At 48.6% G+C, this 17,345-nt stretch overlaps 1 pseudogene; it reads right to left on the bottom strand.

Moving 5' to 3' along the window:
• Positions 1-2,696: 2,696 nt before the first annotated feature.
• On the bottom strand, positions 2,697-10,028 carry LOC142558294 (uncharacterized; annotated as a pseudogene).
• Positions 10,029-17,345: the final 7,317 nt, after the last annotated feature.

Below are 17,345 nucleotides of genomic sequence, written 5' to 3' on the forward strand. Positions count from 1 at the left end.
AGCGCGTGGCTAGACGCCATCGTTGATGCCGGAGCCAGCCTGTGCAGGCTCCGAACCTTGCACCGTAGGTGCTGTATCACCGGTTCGCCTCTCAGACGAAACGTTAGGTCGCTGCCGGAGACTGGCCCGCCTGGCTTGAGTTGTTTTCGCAGGCGGCTCCTCGACGCTGGTGGCTGCCACCTTATCCCCTTCGTTGCCGGTGTGGCCATAAGGGCGCTTGGCTGGCGCGGAGACGCTGACTGCGCGGCCGCCGCTCGGGTCCGCGTTCGGCCAGCTGTTCGCTGGTTCGACGACCCTGGGTGCCGGAAAGCTCTTCCCATTCTCCGAAGCCTTCGCCCGAGGCGCAGGCAATTTCTTCTCCTCGGAGTGCGTCTCCCCGTTGCTTGACTTGGTTGTGTCACCGCTGGCAGGCAATTCCTTCTCATCGGGGTGCGTCTCTGCGTTGCTTGACGTGCTTGTGTCACCTCTGGCAAGTCCCGACGGGTTGGTCATTCCTGCTGGCTTGACCACTTCTTCGGCTCCTTTCGCTGCCTCTTCCGCCTCGTCGACGTCCATCAGCAGCTCCGTCGACTTGTCTTGCGATGCCAGCTCCGTAGCCACCGCATATGTGCGGACGCAATCGCTGTCGACGTGACCATAGCGTCTGCATTTTGAGCACCGTGGCACCTTGCACTCACGTCGAACGTGGCCCGTACCACGGCAGCGTAGGCACTGCATAGGCCGCCCAGGCGCCACCACAAGGGCCAACTCTCCTGCAACGCGTAGCTGGTGAGGTAGGTCATCGACCTTCAAACCGGGTTTCAGCTTCAGGAGCACGGTCCTCGTTGTGGACCCTTTCTCCTTGACGCCTGAGACACGCCAACGCTCCCGGGTCACTTCGGATACGTTGCCGTAAGCAGCGAGAGCTGTCCGAATGTCGTCGTCCGCCACGCCGTGCAACATCCAGTGCAGCCTTAGTTTCACCTGTTGGTCATCTGGATCGAAGATAATGCAGCGGCATCCTTTTATTTCCAGTTCCTTGAGAGCGACCAGCTTCTTAGTTGCTTCGTTGCTGTTGAGAGTCACCGCCCAAACATGGTTGATTTGGTACGCCCCCAACGCCACAACGTCGCGAAGCGCACCAGCGTTGGCTAGGGCGTCGCGGAAATCCTCAACCCTGTAGGGCCTAACTCGTACGTCGCCGTGCAAAAAAACGGTGTTAGCCACAACACGTCCGGTGGGCAATGTAGGCAAAATGATCTCGTAGTCCTGACCGTCATTGTCTTCAATCCTGTTTCCGCGGCTTGCAGAAGCCGCTATCGCCGCTCCGCTGGAGCACATGATTCCGCGTCCGCACCGAACGGTAGTCGGAAGAAGAATGACCACTCAGCCACGAGTTCGATGCTTCAAAGCGGTACAAAAGCGCCTCTAGTGAACGCGGTGTTGCCTTAGAAACGAGCTGTTTCTAACGCTCAGGCGTGCGTCGCTTGCTCAGGCGCACATTTCGTTGTCGCGCCGAACGCTGCGTTGCTCGACGCTCACCGCGTCCGATGCGGGGCGCGTAGTCGCTGCGCCGTAGCCCATTGTCTTACACCCCTTGGCGGGTCGACGCGAATGCTGTCGCGTTCCACTCTTGAAGGCGAAGCTTAAGCGTCCTCCAATTTTATGCGAAGCATATTACTAGAGCTCAACCCAGCTCCTCAGGCGCGGCGGTGTCGCCTTCAATACCACGTGACACCGTGACGTCACGACAGAGGAGAAACGGGGCTCCAACTCGCGCCGTCACTCGCGGCGTCGCGCCGGTATATAAGTAGCTACGCTTGTTTCTAGGTGGCTTTGGCTCAACTCTTGCAAGATGGGATGGGTGGGAATCGAACCAGGGTCTCCGGAGTGTGAGACGGAGACGCTACCACTGAGCCACGAGTACGATGCTTCAAAGCGGTACAAAAGCGCCTCTAGTGAATGCGGTGTTGCCTTAGAAACGAGCTGTTTCTAAGGCTCAGGCGCGCGTCGCTTGCTCAGGCGCACATTTCGTTGCCGCGCCGAACGCTGCGTTGCTCGACGCTCACCGCGTCCAATGCGGGGCGCGTAGTCGCTGCGCCGTAGCCCATTGTCTTACACCCCTTGGCGGGTCGACGGGAACGCTGTCGCGTTCCACTCTTGAAGGCGAAGCAGAGTAACGCATGAGTTGTTTCTTCGTCTAGCCGAACCAAATATAGCCAAGCAACAGCAGTTCACCAGGCTAAACAGTGGTTCAACAACTAAAATAAAGGCTAGTATGCTTCGCATCCTGGGCTTAACCTTAGCTAAGCCACAGCCATTTTTTTATTTATGAAGTGCCTGCCGTGATTTATCGCTCACGGCCAACGCCGCGGACGCCGACGCCGACGACACCGGCTTTTCTGCGACACGAGCTCCTTAACGCTATCGCCTTAAAAATATATGCATGGCCGTATCTGTGCGCCAATCTTGAGTAGACATTCATCACCTCGTTTTTTCTTGCGTTCTTAGTGTGCTCACTTGGCAGGACAGAGTCAACAGTGCATACTCCAGAAATAAAAAAGAAGTGTTCTCCAGATGGTTCTCTGGAGCAGAATATTCTTTTTACCCTGGCATAAGTGCCCTCTGGAAAAACAATAGCAGTGCTATTTGTTCTGACATGTTTGCTGTACCGCTCTGATGCAATTACAGTGCACCCAACCTTCATTCTACGAAATTCAACTATTTGCTTTCCCTGTAGTTCTGTATGGGCAGAAATCATCATGAACTGTCTCAGGTTTGCCTAGAGAAGAAATGTTTTCCAAGCATTCTTTTGCAGCACTTTCTTTGATCAGCGATAGTGTATAGTTGCTTGCACGTGCTTTCAGGGCTAACAGACTGCTGCGGAAGAGGAGCCTGCTAACAATCTGCAAGGCCACTCCATTGGCAGATGTTATTAGCTTCAAGAGCCTGCCCATATTTGTTTCAAATGAGAAACAAGAATGTGCCCACAGAGGTCCAAGCAAAATAACCGACTTTGGCAAATGTAAAAGCTGGTGCACATTGTACGTCATGTTGCTCCGGCCGTACAAAAATTCAACACCAACGACAAACTCTGTAAGTAGTTGTTTGCTGAGGTCTACATCTGCACGTGAAATAGAATCATTTAGCAGGATGAATACACCTGATGCAAGAAGGCTCCAGTGAGTCATATACTTGTCCTCAAGCACACCAGTGAGACAAGGTACACTGTAATAAAGCAACCAGTACTGCCATTCTGAGGCCTTCCAATATTTTCTAACCTGCAGCGGTCGTGGCCGGTGGCTAACACATACAGGCATTCTTATTTCACCAAGCCGTTCATTTACAACCCTCACATGGCATGCATGCCATGTGAGGGTTGCCACAGGCATGCCACAGTACGGTGTTGTCCCTGTTCTGTTGCACGCCTGTGGCATGCCACAGTAATAATCTGCTCCTGTACCAGAGAGCCACAATTTTGTCAAATGTCTTGCGACCCGAAGTAGAACACAATGCATGTAATCTGGGGACCATGACCAAGCAGAGCTAGAACCTGATAAGTTAATAAGTGGAGATGGGCCCTTGACTACATGTACAGTAATGCCAGTACGACAAGCCGCCTTCATGTCCAGCAATGTTTCTTCGTCAGTGCGATCAGGGTAGAGCTGATCCAAGCAGTATTTGATAGTACCTGTTAAAAAAATCAAAAGTATACACACAGCAAGTTTAATTTACGGTAACTGAATCACACTTCCCTCTACACTGATCCATACTAGGGATAAAATGTGCCGAATACTCAGCCACATAGACTGGCACATTTTGTAGCAGTGGTAGCATGTATTTTAACTGGTCCAGCTTTCTGACCACTACAAAAGAGCCAAGAGTGGCATAGGACTTGCCTTGCACATTGGTCCCTGGATGGTAGCACCAGCTACAACCAAAGTAACCGTTGAACTGGACCATTTGTTGCATTGCAGCTCTGGCAGGTGCATCTGCACAGCAGCATATGCAGAAAACCTGCAGGATAATGGAGTATCATGTGAATATATTGCCGCTAGGTGTAACGCGCCAGCGCTGAGAAAGAAGTGACTGGAACGCGCGCTCGGCAAGAGGTGGGCGCTGAAGAAGAAGTAGTAGAGGCTGAGGACGCCGGCTTGAGTTTTGTGTACGCCATCTTGTACAACTGTCTGCCTCGCCGACGCCGGGTGCATCTTCATTTGTCTTTTCGTGACAAAACTGGTGGAGGTACTGGGTACGGTTCATCCGATGCCACAAACCCCTCCAGGTAGCAGGAGTACCAGCCCTATACTAGTGGACAGCACTTTTCACCGGGCCAGCAGGAGAATCCGAGGATTGCCTCCGGAGCTTGATCATCACTCCGCAACAACATCGACGCCCCCACGGACCAGTATGGAAGGAACATCGACGTCTCTTTCGACCATTATGCAAGGTACGGCCACAACGGCAACTCAGTACCTGTTGCAGAATCTCCGAGTGCCGAAAGTCTTCCACAGGGATGTAGAAGATGTAGAAGATGTTCGAGGATGTAGAAGACTGGCTAGCCCAATTTGAGCGCGTTGCCGAGATAAACGAATGGAGTGACGCGGCGAAGTTGAGAAATGTCTACTTATTCAGCTTGGACGACGGCGCTCGCACTTGGTACGAGAACAGAGAAAGGCTCCTCAAATCGTGGCTCGAGTTTCGCCGTGCCTTGCTGGAGACATACACCAATGCTGATCGCCGCGAACGAGCCGAACGGGCTCTCCAATCCCGTATTCCTCTGCCGAATGAAAGCGTGACGTCGTACGTAGAGGATATGACGCGCCTCTTCCGTCGGATGGACCCTACCATGTCAGAGGAAAAGAAGCTGCGCCATCTAATGCGGGGAGTTAAAGAACAGCTATTTGCTGGCCTGGTTCGAAGCCCGCCGAAGACCGTGGCTGAATTCTTAACCGAAGCCACGACGATGGAAAAGATGCTGCACCAGCGCTCAGCTTTCTATGAAAGGCAAATGAACGTTACTTCACCTTCGGACCAGCGCTTCGCTACGTATGACAGGCACGCGAATGCTGCTTCACTGGCGGACGCGGTTGCCTTTGGGGTCCTGAACGTTCTCCGGGACGTTATCCGCTCGGTAGTGCGTGATGAGCTTCAACGGCTCAGCTGCCCAACTCAGCCCACGCTGGGTTCCATTTCTGCCCTCGTGAGAAGTGAACTGCAGCAAGCGATCCAAGGTCCCGTTTCAAGCAGCAATGCGCCAGCTGTGACAACACAGTTGCAGCGGCCGTCGTATGCGGAAGTATTGGGGCGAGTCCCTGTCCGCGCTCCGACCCATTTCATCCCCGCCACGTCTTACGCCGCGTCATACGACCCGCCGCTCCCATCAGTGCAACCGATCCAACGTTTGGAGGATGGGCGCCCGCTCGAAAGGAAATCTGACGTCTGGCGTACCGCGGACAGAAGGCCTCTGTGTTATCACTGTGGAGAAGCCGGTCACGTATAGCGCGAGTGTGCATACTGCCGCCTCGGACTGTAAGGTTTTGCCGCGGATTCACCAGGCCCAGATATGGCGAATGGCCTAAGGCGATTGAAGAGTACCTGAACCAGCAGGATATACAACTGTTCCCGCGGCGGCAGTCGCGCTCGCCGTCCCCCAGGCGATCGTCCCCAGCTCCTAGAAGCCCTCCAATGCCAGCGCAGGGACGATCGCCAAGCCCTCGCCGGGAAAACTAAGAACAGGGACCTTCGGGGGCGAGGCCGCTGATAATCGCCCTTCCGAAGACCTCCCATCGACGCGAGCACGGTCTATTCAGAACGACTCAACGACGACAGCAGCCGAACTCAGCGGCAGACTCTCGCTAGACATACCTGTTGTGCTCGACGGCCGCCACGTTAGTGCGTTATTGGACACGGGTGCCGACTACTCAATCTTGTGCGGAAAACTAGCGACGGAACTCAGAAAAGTTATCACGCCTTGGTCTGGAACGCAAGTTCGTGCTGCTGGCGGGCATATCGTAACACCGTTGGGCATGTGCACGGTCAGAGTACAAATTCGTGGGTGTATGTTTCCAGCCAGCTGCCTTATACTCCGCGATTAATCTCGGGACCTCATCTTGGTCGTCGACTTTCTGCGAGAGTATGGTGCCATTATAGACCTCCGGGAGCGCACAGTGACTTTTTCGACAGAGAGAGCAGCGAACATCCGCGACAACTGCCGACGTAACGCGCTTCGGGTTTACGCCGACAGTGTAACTTTACCACCACGCGCAAGTGTCCTGGTAGCGGTCGTATGCGACTATCTGCGCGACGGCGAAGCTGTTGCAGAGGGCAACTCCTCCCTTATGCTGACTCATGGTGTATGTGCAGCCCGCAGTCTCATTATGATTCGAGGTGAACATTCTGCGCTCCTCGTGACGAACTTCAGCCAGGAACATCGGCACCTGTTTCGTCGTACTACTATCGCTTTTGCTGAGCCCATAGCAGACGTTGCTGAATGCTTTGAGTCTGACAAAGGACAACCCAGCTCAGACACTCAGCAATATCGACATCAATTCAGACCTTTCGGAGGAAAAGCAAAAAGCGCTGCGCGAACTGCTACTTCGGTTCAAGGAGTGCTTCGTATCTTCTTCTAAGGTACGCCAGACGCCCATCATGAGACACTGAATAATCACGTATGACGATTCTCGTCTCATACGACAACTGCCTTATCGCGTATCGGCGAAAGAGCGCATCGTGAATAATGCACAAGTGAAAGAAATGCTTGACGATGACGTCATACGACCATCCCAAAGCCCTTGGTCGTCGCCGGTGGTCCTTATCAAAAAGAAAGACAGAACACTTCGGTTCTGTGTTGACTATAGAAAGTTGAATAACGTCACAAAAAAAAGACGTTTATCCGCTTCCGCGGATCGATGATTCGTTAGATCGACTGCGGCGAACCAGGTATTTTTCATCGATAGATTTAAAGAGTGGATATTGGCAAATCGAAGTTGACGAACGAGATCGTGAAAAAACTGCCTTTGTTACCCCGGATGGACTGTATGAATTTAAAGTACTTCCATTCGGCCTGTGTTCTGCACCGGCCACATTCCAGAGAATGATGGACACTGTTCTGACGGGTCTGAAGTGGCACAGTTGTTTAGTATACTTAGATGACGTCGTCGTGTTTGCGGCGACCTTCGAAGAACATCTGGAGCGTTTAGAGGCGGTACTTGAGGCGCTCCGCTCCGCTAATCTCACACTAAAGCCAGAAAAGTGTCACTTCAGTTACGAAGAGTTGAAGTTTCTCGGACATGTCGTGAACGCCGATGGCGTCCAGCCTGACCCAGACAAAACATCTGCTGTTGCTGCTTTTCCGACTCCTCGTGACAAGAAAGCAGTACGCCGCTTCCTCGGTCTGTGTGCGTACTATCGTCGCTTCGTCATTAACTTCTCCCGGATCGCCGAACCACTCATACGCCTCACGCGAAAAGATACACCCTTCGTTTGGACGGATAAGCAGGACGCAGCTTTCACCGAGTTACGGCAGCGCCTGCAGGAATCACCCGTCCTCGCTCACTTTGACGAGGACGCTGACACCGAGGTACATACCGACGCTAGCAACATCGTTCTTGGCTCTGTACTCGTTCAACACCAGGAAGGCGTCGAGCGAGTGATCGCTTACACCAGTCGCACCCTTTCACGCGTCGAAATCAACTACTCCACTTCCGAGAAAGAGTGTCTAGCGGTTGTGTGGGCCATCATGAAATTTCGGCTTTATCTCTATGGTCGCCCTTTCAAGGTAGTGACAGACCACCATTCCTTGTGTTGGTTAGCCAACTTACGAGACCCGTCCGGACGACTTGCTCGATGGAGTCTCCGTCTGCAGGAGTTCGATGTTACCATCGTCTACAAATCGGGCCGCAAACACGAACATGCGGACACGTTGTTGCGCGCTCCCGTCAAAACTTGTGATAAGGACATGGACGAAGACGGCGCATTACTTGGGGCCCTCACTGCATCTGACCTGATCACACGGCAGCGCGAGGACGCCGAAATACGACCTCTCATCGATCACCTTGGAGGCAAGAATGTTACAATATCACGACACATTTCTCGCAATCTATCGACCTTCTGCCTCCGAAAGGGTGTCCTCTACAAGAAAAACTCGAGTGCCAGCGACAAAGAGTACCTATTAGTCGTACCTGCCGCCCGCCGTGATGATATCCTGCTAGCCTGCCATGATGAACCCACGTCTGGACACTTGGGCTTTTCACGTACTCTTGCAAGAGTACGCCAGACGTACTACAGGCCCAGACTTTCTATCACGGTGAAGCGTTACGTGCAAAGCTTCCGTGAGTGTCAACGCAGGAAATCGCCGTCTTTGAAACCCGGGAGGTTACTCCAACCCATCGCACCACCTAGCGCGCCGTTTGATCAAATCGGCATGGATCTTCTGGGACCCTTTCCCTTGTCAGCCAGCGGAAACAAGTGGATTATTGTCGCCACAGACTATCTAACCCGCTACGCCGAGACGAAAGCTGTACAACGTGCCACGGCCTACAAAGTTGCCCAGTTCTTCATCGATCAGATAGTCCTCAGACATGGTGCCCCATCATGCGTCATCACCGACAGAGGAACTGCCTTTACAGCCCAACTGATAGAGGACATATTCGAGTTGAGCTGCACGCAGCATCGCAAGGCCACTGCCTATCATCCGCAGACCAATGGACTGATGGAACGGCTAAACAAGACCATTGCTGACATGCTGTCTGTGTATGTAGACGTCCAGCATAAAACATGGGATCAAGTCCTGCCGTACGTTCCATTCGCGTACAACACCGGCATTCAGGAAACAACACAATTCACACCGTCGACGGGCGCGAGGTCCAGACCGCGCTAGACGCAATGCTCCCGCACGACACCGACGCATCACTCACTTTCGACGCCGAACAACTTACTCAACACGCAGAGGAAGCTCGTCGACTCGCGCGCATACACATCACGAAGCAGCAGAGTACAGACGCACGACGCTACAACCTTCGACATCGGCAAGTTGAGTACCAGCCAGGTGACCAAGTCTGGGTGTGGACTCCAATCCGTCGCCAGGGCTTATCTGAGAAGCTGCTTAGTAGATACTTTGGACCCTACAAAGTGACACGCCGCGTTAGTGAAGTGAACTATGAGGTCATTCCCGACGGTGCCGCGTCGTCTCGGCGTCGACAGCACCACTCGGAGATAGTGCGCGTTATTCGCCTCAAACCGTATTTCGTGCGTTAAGGCGGCGCCAACCCGATGTCATACGACTTCCACATTTCCACTTTCTTTTAGTAAGCATCGGAGTCGATGCTTTTTTTTTGGCGGGGGAATAATGCCGCTAGGTGTAACGCGCCAGCGCCGAGAAAGAAGTGACTGGAACGCGCGCTCGGCAAGAGGTGGGCGCTGAAGAAGTAGAAGAGGCTGAGAACGCCGGCTTGAGTTTTGTGTACTCCATCTTGTACAGCTGTCTGTCTCGCCGACGCCGGGTGCATCTTCATTTGTCTTTTCGTGACAATATACTCAAGAGTTGTGTCGTAAATGTGTTCAAATTTTCTGTCCGGGATCATTTACCTTGGAGCGTACTTGTGTGCCAGCAAGTGTCCACGTGATACCAGTTGCATTTAGCTGCTCCAGTTGATTCACAAATGCCTGCAGCAGCATTGGCATATTTGGATGCTGATGCCCATACCACAGGAGTGGAGCCATTACATTGCTCCAACGCAGCCGGGGTGGTAATTCATTTAAAATTATTTGCACAGGCCATATGCTGTACTTTGACGACTTGAACACAGGACTGCCATCACTGTTCACAGTCAATGTTAAATCATGAGTAGTCATCCCAACCTTTTCACGTGCAGTGCGGTATTGATGGCCATCCAAGATGTCAGTCATTAAGCCATTACTGCTCTGTGGCCGGCTGAGGTTTGCTGCTAGCGCAGTGTTGGCTGTCTTGCTAGAAAAATTGCCATCAGCTGCTTTTGAATTAGTAAAGTTACAAAAAAGCTGCCTGTGCGCACAAGATCACGGCCTACATATTTTGTGTTTCAGACTGTACATTTGACTTCAAGTTTTTCACGCTGCTCTAGGCATCCCGTTGTTTTAGCAAGCAGATGCTTGCATTTTGCGCAGTAAAAATTGAAAATCACATGCTTCATGTAAATTCCACAAAAATTCTTAAAGAAGTATTTGCTTTCTGGAAAACATTTCTTCTCCAAGAGGTTGTTGAAAAGCTTCTGAATCTCTTCAATTGCAGCCCAGGATAGGCCAACTTTAATTGCCAAGTCCAACAGCAGCATATAGGCATCTCCTCGGGTGACTGTTCCACCTTCAATGAATGGTTCACAGAGTTCATCAGCATCTATATCTTTCGGATCACCGCTCGGACACGCATTATTTTCGCCCGGCAAACAGTCTTCGTCCGCTGACACCGGTTGTGAGAAAGATGCATCGGAAGTTGGGTGTTCACCATCACTAAAGTCACTGCAGTCTTCATCACTGTCCTTCTCTCGGGTTAAGTCTGTGTATGTAGACTCATAACAAATTTGGTCCTCGAGAGAGTTTGCTGATGATGTTGGCGATCTCGTTGATGTCATAGGCGACTTGTGACCTTTTGGTGTTCGCGGAGCGGCGCCAAGTGGATGGTGAAGGAGCCACTTTGTTGACTTCGGCATGCTGCTGCTTTATTCAGGGTCGAGATAGACTTTACGCCTTTTTCGCGGTGCCATTTGGTATCCAAGACAAGTACAGCTGTGTAATCGCGAACGAGATAGAGCTCTTGATCCACGGACAGACAGAGCGTCGAGAGCGCGGACCACATGCGCATGGACTAAAATCTACCACAACATTTTGTGCTCCAGCACTATACCCCGCATCGCAAATGCTTCGCAATCGTGCTATTTACAAACTCTTTTGGTAAAGAGTGATATATTGTTTATAAATGAATAATATACAATAATACATGTTAAGAAGTATGAACAAATACCCTTCGTTAAAAATGTACTACTGTTTTAATTTACGCACATGCGCGATCTACATGTTTGCGTTCCAAACCCTCCGCAGAGCTCCAGAGCGTGAGAAGGCCATTAGTGTTCCTCCGCAGTCCGAGCATCTGAGCGCGTGGTCTGAGTGTCGTTTGGCTTCGTGGTGCCGCGTTGTTTGTGTTGTGGATCGTTTCGCACGCGTGCATCGTATCAGTAAGCGCGATGTTTGCTCTTGTGCGATTTGTTGAAGACAAGACAAACGATAGGTTATACCGGTAACCGATGCGAAGAACTTCTATCCAGAAAATGAATTGGATTTTGACAATACGATGCCTTACGATGCCTACTGGCGGGACGAAGACAACGAGGAGAACAGTGGCGTATACGTCGTACAGATTCTCAAGCTCGCAGGTAAATACTTTGTTAGAGTGCCCTGCTGATTAAAAAAATGTGCAGTTCACAGAATTGTGATATCGTTTTTCATTGTCGAGTTAGAGTTGTAAAATTCATAGTTTCGTTTTCTCAAAATTTTTAATTTTCGACAATTTTAAATAAACAATTGACAACCTCAGTAAAAAGTTGGAAACCAACATTCACTAGATATTAAGTTTTGCTTTAAGTGCAACAAACCTCGTCAAATTTGATGCAATGGTTGTCGAGAAAAAAATAATTCTCCTTTCACATGTATTTAGATAAAAGCACCGCAGCTAAAAGTTAGCTGCACCGACTTTTCTGAAAATTACTGCTTGTCGGTTGAGTGTATTAGAATAAGGATACTGGCTGCGCATAAGCTTGTAACAATTTGAGCACGCACGTATAATACTTGTATATTATTTTAAAGATACGTATTTAAGGGCTCGGCAAACTAATATGGTGCTCGAAACAACATTGCATTTCAAAGTGTGAAGTGTATGGGAGTGGATATTCAGTTGGCCTCTGGCAGGCATTGCGAGGGGAAGTTTTGCGGCGCTTTGACCTCATTAATGGGCATTATTTCAGCATTAACATTATGGCTTCGAAGAAGCCGTCAGAAAACACAAGTTGGTGACATCGGTGGGTGGGCGAGCGCACGCCGCTAAAGCCTGGCAAAAAAAGCGAGCATGCCAAAGGCATATCGCGGAAGAGCAAGCCTGTGCCACTGACCTTGCAGTGGCATGGACCAACTGCCTAGCATGTTAAATAACTGCGCTTATACTTGCTACTTACTACCGCTTGAATATGGTCCTTCTTTGCACGATACCGGCACAATCTGACGGCAGTGAAATGGCTGTTTCCCACTGAATATGCCCTCGCTTGATCGGGACTCGGATAATTACACTTTTGACAATAAAGCCACGTGTCCGCGGAAATGTATCTATGCTAAATATATTAAGGGTTACTAGCGTTTCTTGATATATAGTTTTCCAAATATGATGCAGTCAATGAAACATGTCTGTTGTCTTGTACTCTTTGCAGCCACAAGGGAAGAGATGGCAAGAGAAACAAAATACAAGAGAGTGCCCATTCCACCGATCAGGCTGTCAGATATGGAGGATTTGCCCATCTCTGAAGGGGATTTGAATGCTAAAAAGAAGAACATAAGACAGGTACATGTATATTTTGATTTGTCTATACACAGTAAACACAAGACTACTAAGTTTTCAACAGTGTCACTAATTTCCAGTATTGTCATCCATTATAGCAGGACAAGGCCAAACAGGCAAATCAGGCTGCATCAAGAAAGCAGCGGTACGAGGCTGTTCTCCGATAGCACATGGCACATGCCCTAAAGAATGTTGACGTTGCTAAGGAGGTTGCTGCACCATTGCCCACACCTCGCACCTCCACCAAACAATCACGAGGGTCACAAGTATGTAGAAGAGAAACAAGTATCTTGCAGTGTCTGAAAGACCAACACAGCTGTGCAATATTAACTTCTAACGTGCCTTTCTTGCGCTGCGAGGTGTTACTGCATTGATGGCATGCTAACTTGCAAACACCTCGTCACGATATGCTGGAAGAAGTGTTCATGCACGCAGTCTTTTCTTAAACTGATAGCAATGAGCCAGGGAATTGATTCACACCTTATTTTGCTTATGTTGTATTTGCACTGCATTGTTAAAACCCCATATTGACTGAGATGCACAAATTTATGCTTTTGCATACATGCTGCAAATGTAGGTTAAGGCATCAGCAGAAAGTGACTTCGTTAAGTGTTGACTTATGCAAAAAGGTATAAAATACAGGTGGGTGACTTTAGGTACACTTTGAGGAGTAATTACTAATGCATAAAAGCTGGCATATAAACCAGTACGGTAGTCAGTATGTGGCACAACGTTGCATACCCTTTTCGCACCCTATTTCTCTGTGCTTTAGCAAAATTTGGGAAACAAATGGAATGACTAGTATCTGGAGGTTCTTGCTCACTTATTTATTTAAGTGCCCACAGTCTTGTGTCTTCACATATGTAATGGGTACCTGGTATGTGACCATAATTGTAAGGTACCATTGAGTCACTGTCAACTTGTGATATCATGAATTTGTAAATGTCAATAAGGGTAAATCGTTGGGCAACTTGGTAGCAGCACGTAGTAATATCTTATGCAGCATGAAAATGGTTTTACGGAAACAAAACAAGTACAGATGAGAAAAGAGACACACTTTTTCTGCTTTTTTTTTATTCTAGAAAATGATTTCACATTGCACAAACCTTCACCATTAAGAACTATTTTTATTGGCTTCTTTAAGCTTACCACTGTTTCCCTGTGGCCTGAAGAATGTCATCTAACGATCTCATGTATGGGCAACCTTGTTCTCTCTTACCTTCCGCTTTGGCTAGCGTTAATTTGTGCCCCTTGAGATAAACCCACATGGCATGACCAAAATAAGAGGACTTGTTTCAGTACTCTTGCTTTGATAGAAGATTTGAAATTTATCTCCCTTATCACCGATTAATCATTTGGCAATCCATGGGATTCTTAAAGCTATATGTCTGTACCAGAGATCAAAAGAATTTATGATAAGGAGCAGTCTGATGCTGTACACTGCACCACATCATCTTTGAGTTCTGGAGTGCCACGACAGTCACACTTTATTTTTTCTTACATAGCACATGCTGTTTGAGTTGTTCTTCTAAAATAGGATATTTCAGCATTAAAGTGTGCACACTTAAGTGCAATTTTGTTGAACAATACACCAACAAATAGCAAAAACGTCTTGGCATACTCAACGTGATGTGTAAAACTTGATGTGCATTTTAGGTTCAGCTTGAAAGTGAAGACACAAAACCATGGCCTACAGAAAAAAAAAACAATGGTGTTGCTAATGCTTTTTGTGGACGATAAAGGCATCACAATAAAATACGTGGAAGGTCCCCCTGCTACCCAGCTTAGCACCCACATCTCTGCCAAATATCTTTCTTATTAGTCACTTTGATCAAGCATTATGGGTGTAAAGTTACTGCAGTTTGAGAAAATTTGGCACTAAACGAGGTACAAAATAGGGAGCCCCAGCAATGCTGCTACTACCAGAATCTTGGTGCATACCTCAATTTTGTTGTGGGAGTGTTCAATGGAAAAAGTGTGTATGCACTTCATAATTAGTTTTTTTTTCACAGATCAAAAGGAAGCTGTATGATGAAACCAGCGATTCAACAGACGATGAATCGCTGGTTTCTTCAAAAGAGCTAATAACTGCACGAAAAGATGCAAAATACTGAAAAATCCAGTGCCGCATTGAGCGGGAGCACAATGCATCATTGAAAAAACACATAGAGTTTTTGGAAAATAAAATTAGAACACAGCTGAACAACTGTGTGCATTACTTCATTTTTATTGTAGTTGAGTGTATTATATGCTGTCTAACTATGACCACTTTTCATGTTTTCCTAGTTGCCCAGATACTTGACATGCAGAGAAGCGAGAGATCGGAAGGTAAGCAATCATAAATGCAGCACTGTCAGCTGTAAGGTACCTAATATCCTGTATTATCAAGTGCTCATCGAAGTGTCACTTCTGAAGCTATATTCCTGCAACATTTAATAAAACAACTTATTTGCAGTCTTGTGGCAATTTTGCAGGTGTATTTAACAAGCATTCTCTACAGTATACATTGTGTTTGTGTAGCCAACTATTTTTGTTAAGTATTCTGATAAGAGAGAAGACAAAGCTTTGCATGGGGAATTACAGCATGGACATTTGTATGGCATAACAGCAGTTAAGCTAAAGACCATGAATACATAGTTTTTTCCAAACAGGCACATCAGCGCAGGTCAAAGTAACTCAAGTGTATAGTCGCACGCACAACTCAAAGTTTTCATGACACAGGTGTGAGCCAGCACAGATGCAACAGCAGCTGCATTGCCGCTGGTCCAACAGCTATAGTCTCAAATGGCCACTGGCCGTAAGAGTACTAAGTGTACCAGCAATATCACTCATTGCAGGTTTATGGTGACCAAATGCATATGTATCTCAAACTTTTTATTGTACAGGTGAGAGACGGCAAAATCTGGAAGCACCACTAGTGGCACCTGCTACAGAGCAGCCTCAACGAATGGCTGCTTTTATCGAAGACGGTGAATGTACTTGCAACATAGTTAATTGAACGAAATTTTGATGTGAACCTACTTTAATTATACTTATTGTTGTCTGTCTCACATTTGCTGCTTTAGCACCAGATTTGCCTGTGCCAGATGCCTTATACGATACGAAAGGATGCCACGACAGCAACTTTGTGACCACATCTGATGGACGTGTGAGTATGGTTGTTGCTCACCTATACCACAAATTTATCGTTAGCACCCAAATTCAAATAAAACTTGTTCTTCAAGCTCTTCACATGGATGTGTTATAAGCAGCAGTTGCCTCTAGTGCTGTAATACTAGTTGACGCAGTATATAGCAATAAACACCTTTTTTTCGCTTTCTTCCAGTTCCACTTGTCTGGTGGAATTTTCGTCATGCCTGAGCAAGCGGAAAAACTGTTCAGAAATAAAAAGCCAAGCATTCTTGTGAGAGACACGGCCCATGTTATCTTGGGCAATGAACTATTGGCAAAAAGAAGTGTCAGCGGCAGACTCGCACCAACAAAGAGTGGCAGCAGCGAGCAGCCATCCAAGCAGCTGACGCCTGCAAAGGTGGAGGTTGTTTATGACAGGTACTTATTGCTTAAGGTTTGTTAAAGAGTATGCATTTTTCCAGCTGATCACTGTGATCATCTTTTGAGATACATTATTTTGATTGTAGATTGTCTGCGGAACTGGGGTCAGATACACAACCAGGACATCGGCGCTGCGGAGCGTGCCCTGCCAAGGACCCTCAGAGAAAAAATTCAAGATGTAAAAAGAAAACTTCGCCTTCCACACTGAGAAAGTGCTGTCAAGTACTAGAGTACCATTGTAAATATTTTTAAATATACATACATTGTTTTTTTTACTGCTGGAGTTTTTTCCTCTATGCATATGGCTGAGTGGTTGCTCAAAACAACCAGCTATACGCCCTTTTCCTTGGAAGAAAAGCACTGTATGGAAGTGTTACACGTAATCGATCCTGTTAAACCTTTTTTCCAGTGCAGAACTCGGCTTGATTTAATTCTGTCTACCAGAACGACATTTCCAGCTCGGTAGCTGAGACTCCAAGTGGAAATTGCTTCATTTTCAGCTGGAAACGGCTTCGATTCCAGTTATTACAGGAACCCTTTCAAGCTAGATTGAGAGCATTCTCTAGCTGGAACAGGGACACTTTCCAGCTGGAATAGGAGCACTTTCCAGCTGGAATAGGAGCACGTTCCAGCTGGAAGAGGAGCAATTTCTAGCTGGAAGAGGAGCAAGTTCCAGCTGGATCAGAAGTTCCAATCCCAGCTAGAAAGAGTCATTTCCAACTGGAACATTTTCCAGCTGGGAAGGATTTCCGGTTCAATAATACAGCTGGAACTGGAAATGTTTTCCATCTGGGCACCCACACCTCCCCAATCTCAATGAGGTCACCCACTCCATTGCTCGAGGCCTAGTCAACCGCGACGGAGTCACTGGAGATGAGTTGGACACCAGGGACAATCTGACAACTTATAACGATCTCGTTAAGGCCTTTTACCTCAGTCGCCGAACCTTCCCCCCGCCTCACCCCAAGTTCAGCCGGGCGCAGGCTACCACCCTGCGTCTGCCACAAACAAACACGTACCCTTCACCCGCTCGCCTCCACCTTATATTTCCAGACGTCTACACTAACCCCAACTGCCGGTGTTGTGGCATTCACCCGGCTACGATTCCGCATATGCTGTGGGAGTGCCCAGCACAGTACACTTAGACTAACACCACGACTCTCTCGTCGAGGTTGCATGAGGCTCTGCGGAGCTCCGCCCTCGACGACCAAACCTGGGCGACCCAGCACGCCCG

Source organism: Dermacentor variabilis, chromosome 9, assembly GCF_050947875.1.
Source record: "Dermacentor variabilis isolate Ectoservices chromosome 9, ASM5094787v1, whole genome shotgun sequence".
Taxonomy (NCBI): Eukaryota; Metazoa; Arthropoda; class Arachnida; order Ixodida; family Ixodidae; genus Dermacentor; species Dermacentor variabilis.